Source organism: Adiantum capillus-veneris, chromosome 8, assembly GCF_014529385.1.
Source record: "Adiantum capillus-veneris isolate H3 chromosome 8, ASM1452938v2, whole genome shotgun sequence".
NCBI lineage: Eukaryota > Viridiplantae > Streptophyta > Polypodiopsida > Polypodiales > Pteridaceae > Adiantum > Adiantum capillus-veneris.
Genome location: NC_140938.1, coordinates 67,946,132 through 67,951,786, shown reverse-complemented (window position 1 = coordinate 67,951,786; position 5,655 = coordinate 67,946,132). Strand labels below are relative to the sequence as shown.

The 5,655-nt window shown below is 43.0% G+C and overlaps 1 pseudogene; it reads left to right on the top strand.

Moving 5' to 3' along the window:
• Positions 1-3,007: 3,007 nt before the first annotated feature.
• On the top strand, positions 3,008-5,127 carry LOC147452298 (pentatricopeptide repeat-containing protein At4g18520, chloroplastic-like; annotated as a pseudogene).
• Positions 5,128-5,655: the final 528 nt, after the last annotated feature.

Here is a 5,655-nt window from a genome sequence, read left to right as displayed (position 1 = left end):
GAGAGAGAGAGAGAGAGAGAGAGAGAGGTCTCAAAAAGTGTGCTAGATATATTTTCCTTGATCAAAATAATTTTAAATTAAATCTATCTATTCTATTTTTTTATGGAATTCTCAAGCTCTTAACCATGCCATGCGTCAAAGAATAGAGAACCTCTCCAACATATGCACACACGTAGCCGATTTATGGTAGCAGAAGCTTGGAGAAACGGATTTCATTCTGTGGCCTTCTTTGGAGAGAGAGAGAGAGAGAGAGAGAGAGAGAGAGAGAGAGAGTTGCTCACGACGTCAGTTGCAAACATGGCAGCACACTCGAGTCGAAAAACACACACACACACACACACACACACACACACACACAGAGAGAGAGAGAGAGAGAGAGAGAGAGAGAGAGAGAGAGAGAGAGAGAGAGAGAGAGAGAGAGAGAGAGAGAGAGAGAGAGAGAGTTGCCCGATGTCAATTGCAAACATGGCAACACACGCCAATCAAAGCATGTGTGTGTGTGTGTGTGTGTTTTGAGAGGGAGGGGGAGAATGCATACACAAAGAGAGACACGTGTGACATTAAGCTGGATTGTAAAGAGCAATAGCTAGGGTAGGAACCATTCAAACACTGAGTGCTCTCCCTTGTGAGCCTAGCCAATGCTCACGTGTACGATCCATCCTGCACAAATCGAGCAAGCAATCCTAGGGGTGGGCAATGAGGCTCACTGGTGCAGAGAGTGGCAGGGCTGGTCATCATACTGTGGGCTACCCTATTTGTTGGCCTGGCATCATGTAATAGGCTAAGTGGCATGTCATCATGTCGACTCCCTTTGTTTACCTGTGAGATGCAGCCCTTCACTTAGCTAGCTTGAATATGTAGCCAGATTGCATCGCCAATTGAGGAGAGAGAGAGAGAGAGAGAGAGAGAGAGAGAGAGAGAGAGAGAGAGAGAGAGAGAGAGAGAGAGAGAGAGAGAGAGGAAGCTAGGTGCATCCATGCTTCGCTCCTCTGTCATTTCCAGAGATGGAGATGCTTGACCTATTCTGCGAGAGAGGTTAATTGTGTGTGCTTTGTCTTACTTTTTTTTTCTCATGAAAATCTTTGCTAGATTTTGAACTTGCAGTCAAGAAAACCAACAAAATTTTACAAGCTTTAGTGTGAACATCAGCAAATGCTTCAAATTTGGACCAAATAATTGAAAGAGTTTCAAGTGTGTCCTTGTTTTAAAAATACTTTTGGCAAGCATTGTGAGTACTCACAATGTAGCAACAACATCAAGAAAAAACAAATAGTCAATAGTGATATGTACAGAAGAGGTACACCTTTAACCTGTTGGATTAAGTCTTCAAGGAAGTCAATCGCTAGCATCACCACAAGTGTGCACAACACTCATCTATAATACCCTGAGAGCACCACAAGAGATTGTACCTTCAACTATCGATCAATTGATTTATTATTTTTATAGATTCATACCCATCTATTTTGTAATGGTTTTTCTTGATTTTTAAAGGTGCTTACATACTTCACACCTCTCCTCTCTCCCATCACACTTGGGCAACGTCTCCTCTAGCACACCAAAGAGCTAGGGATATGCTATTGAGAGACCCTTATTTACATTCTTAGAATATCATTGAAGAAAAGTAGGATGCCCACACCCACCAGAACATAAAAAAAGCAAAGAGTAAAGGCTACAGTGAGAGGGGTTGGAGCGGCATAATAACACCATGGACAAACTTTACTCACAAAAGTTAGATATTTCACCAAATAACAAAATTGAAGCAAAAAAGAAAGACCCTTGGAGAGGCTAAAGATAAGTCCATGGACACCACTAAAGAGATTAAGGAGACACAAAAGGTTGAAGCTTTGTTTCACCAAAAGCTTTGGGAGGAGTATGTGGAACCAATGTATTAAGGGTTGTTAATGGTTGGAAACACCATTCTCAAACCTTCATGCTACACCTCCCATGGAACTTGCTAAAGGCTCTTTTACTATCCCTACAACAACAATACCATGCATTTTCCAATACTATTATAGATAAAAAATCCCTATTCATACCTCAACTTCAACTTGATGTTCTACTACAGAATGTGCTACCTAGAGTAGATCATTGTAGAGATGATAACCCCTTAGGATCTAAAAATTAAAGCCACTAAAAAAAAAGGACAAGGATGATGGAGAGAGAGAGAATTTTCATACATCAATAAGAGAAAAAAGAAGAAGAGGGGTAATTTTTAATGTCAAAAGAGCAATCCAAAGAGACCTCAAAGCTTCAGGAGATACCATGTGAACTCAAATTGGTGATACTCAATGTGGATATTAAAAAAGTGGATACTCTATGTGGATACTCTATGTGGATACCAAAAAGGTAGGTTTTCTCTTAGCCACCGCGGCAACTCGAATGTCACATACTAGTTCACATGAAAGAATGTGTTTTCATTCTTCTCAGTTTAGTCTATCAGGTAATCAAGGTAAAAATGTTCGGTCCTAGTCACTCGCTTGCCTAGACGATGTATGTGGAGAGCTAGGCGAAGAGCGTCTGCTACAATCGATCGTTATAATCACACAAGGTGGTCCCAAAGTAGTGCACACGCGGAGATGGAGTGTCAAGTCGAGTGCATTTTGAGCAAAGGATACATTCACACATTGAGGTAGCAGTGTTTTGCTAACGCAAAAGGTCTTGGCATATTCACATCATTTGCTCTGCAAAAGTTGTCGTCTTCTCTTAGCTGTAGCGCATAGCATGAGAGAAGGTAGAGTGAGGAGGGCATAGTTTTGCCAACTCTGCCAAAATTGGCTGAGTGGAGCATTGCGTGGCAGTGTTTTCACAAACCGACAAGCTTTGCAGAGGCCAGCAAAATGTTGCTCCGGGTAGGGTGCGAATGCGGCCAAATATATGTGCAAGGGTCAAGCTCAACCACTATCATCCAAATGTTGCTCCAATCAATCAACTTTCAAATAAGGTGCTTCTTTTCGTTGCCTTTCCCTTTGTGTGACAGAAGTGTGTCCGTGGGCGGGCTGTGTGAAATGGGCGTCCAATCTAAGGGGCCAGTGTCCTCTTCCATATGTGTAACTAAAGTAAGCATGCGCAGGCAAGCAACAGGTCGTGAGCTATGGACACCTTGTGGGGTGGTTACAGAAGAAGAGGGCGGCCGCATCATGTCCGGGAGCAGTCGCTTGGAGTCTCTGTGGAAGGTGTTTTTCCGAGACCCGTCACAGTGGTGGGATTGCCGCGCCCTCAAATTCCGCCCAACATGGCCAGACTTCATTCATAAGCACCGTGGCCAGTCCCTGTGGTTGGATGGCTGGCATAATCCATCTTGGGTTCTTGCAGAGCTTAAACGCCATGGACTCTCCGATGGCCAGCAGCCGCTTCACACCCAAATTGAGTTTTTCAAGAACTATCTCAAAGCCTGTACCCGTGACAGAGACCTGCTTAAAGGCACTCGAATACACGATGAGCTTGTGAAAAGGCGGCTGATCGAACCGTTCTCCGATTTTCTCGCGGCCATGTATGCCAGCTGTAATCAGCTTGGGAAGGCAAAAGCGTTGATTGACTTACACAAGATAAAAAACAATATCCCATGGACTGCACTAATCGCAGGCTATCTCCGAAAGGGGCAAAGCGAGCAAGTTTTGGATTGTCTCGAACAGATGGAGCATGAGGGCATCCTTCGAAACTCCATCATTTATTGCTGTGCCTTGAAAGTTTGTGCCATGACTAGAGCGGCAGATAAAGGGACAAAGTCTCCACAGTGAGATTGTGAGGCAGGGGTTGCCAATAGATGTTGTACTGGGTAGTGCCCTTGTGCTCATGTACGCAAAGTGCGGAGCCATATCACAGGCACGGCAGGTGCTTGATGAGCTTGATTCTCGGGATGTCATCTCGTGGGGTGCATTGATGTCAGGATATGTGCAAGAAGGTGAAGTTGAGCAAGCACTCATCTGCCTTGAACAGATGCAGCAGGAGGGCATCCTTCCGAGTGGGATAACATATGGCATGACCATAAAAGCTTATGCTTCATATAGAGCTAAACAAGCTCACAAGGAGTTTGCAACGCAAAGTTTAAAACTTAACCAATCTGTGATGGGTGGTGTGCTTGAGGATGGGTACGGAGTGGTTTTAGAGGCACAATGTGCAGACAAGCAATTCCCTTCTCATAGTGTTGTCACTTGGAATGCATTGATTTGCAGGGGAAGCGCGGTTTTGAATACTTGATGCATCATTCCAATGTATGTTAAAATGGTGTGCTTATACACATGGATGCCAAGTGTCAGGGGCAAGGTCATTGGTCCACCAGGGTTTTGTCTTGGAATGCGTCATATGCAGGATATGCATTGTACGTCCTCAAACAGAAGCAGCATGGAAGCATCCTACCCATAGTCACATGAAATAGGAAACGGAATGAGATGTGCAAGGCCATCTAAGATGGAGTTAGCTTGCTCTTTTCAATGGAATGGGCAGTTATTTTTTGTATGCAACCTTCTGAACTTTCATGAAGGAACGGTACAAAGGAATCCAGAAATGAGTGACTTTGGAAACGGAGTTTCCTATCCGATGGGCCCCGAAGCCGAGTTTCCTTGTGACTCTACATTTTGCAAATATCACCATTGAATACAGTTTAATTCCAGTTCAAAGTCGCATGATTTAACTTTCTGGGTATGCAAGAAATGTTATTGACAATGCCGTTTTTGACTAAATTTCTTAAGGCCTTGTCGGGGACTATGCGTTGAAAATGAGCAGATGACCAAATGGAGGGAGTGAGCTTTCAAAAATGTGCAAATATGTATGTATTGGTTGGCATGTAAGAGAGAGTGAAAACCACATACAGAAGCCATGAGAGGCAGTTCAAGAGGTCAGGGTTTAGTCATTGGATTGGCTCATGCTCATGCTCAAGCTGGGGGGTTGCAGATTTAGGTCATAAGGATGTATGTGTACAGGTTTTCTGCCGATGTCCCAAAACATTTTCTCTGGGTTGTAGCTGCTTTCTCATTTTAAGAAGTTGGCCCTTGCTTGTGTGTATGTCAATATAATCCGGATGGAATATTCAAATGAATAGCATGCCCAGTATGATGATGGGTTGTAGGATACTCCAATTAAAACAACATTGTATTATCCAGGCAGCCTCAAGTGAAGAGTTGGTTGTTATGACTTGTTTCTTATTGTGGGAATTGCCTAGTGGCTCGCCAATGGCATTTAGGTTAATGTGTTGCTCCCTATGTAGTTATGTACAAGTTTTGTGCCAAACTAGTGGCATCATAGGAAGGCTGGTTTATTACCACTCTCCAAGGCTGAACCACTACCACACTTTAATTCTTATATTCTATCACAACACTAACAACTTTGTGCAATGTATGTCTTTGGAATTGGAGCTAATCTCTTGAGACAACTAATTCCAGTGTTGAAGGATTTCAGCTACCAGTGTGGAAAGATTTCAGACAGCAGACTAGACAGAAACCAGAGACTAAACTGAAATGTGGATATTGAAATAAAAATCAAACTTATAGACTGTAGTAAGGTTCAGATTCAGATTCAGAAGATTGGTCGAGAAGTAAGTATCACTGAAATGTATATCATGATTGAGATTACGGCAAATATGATTACACAGAGAGAGAAAGTATAGCTGACAATACTGTCACTGATGTTCAAGTACAATTATAGCCCAAAGCGCTAATA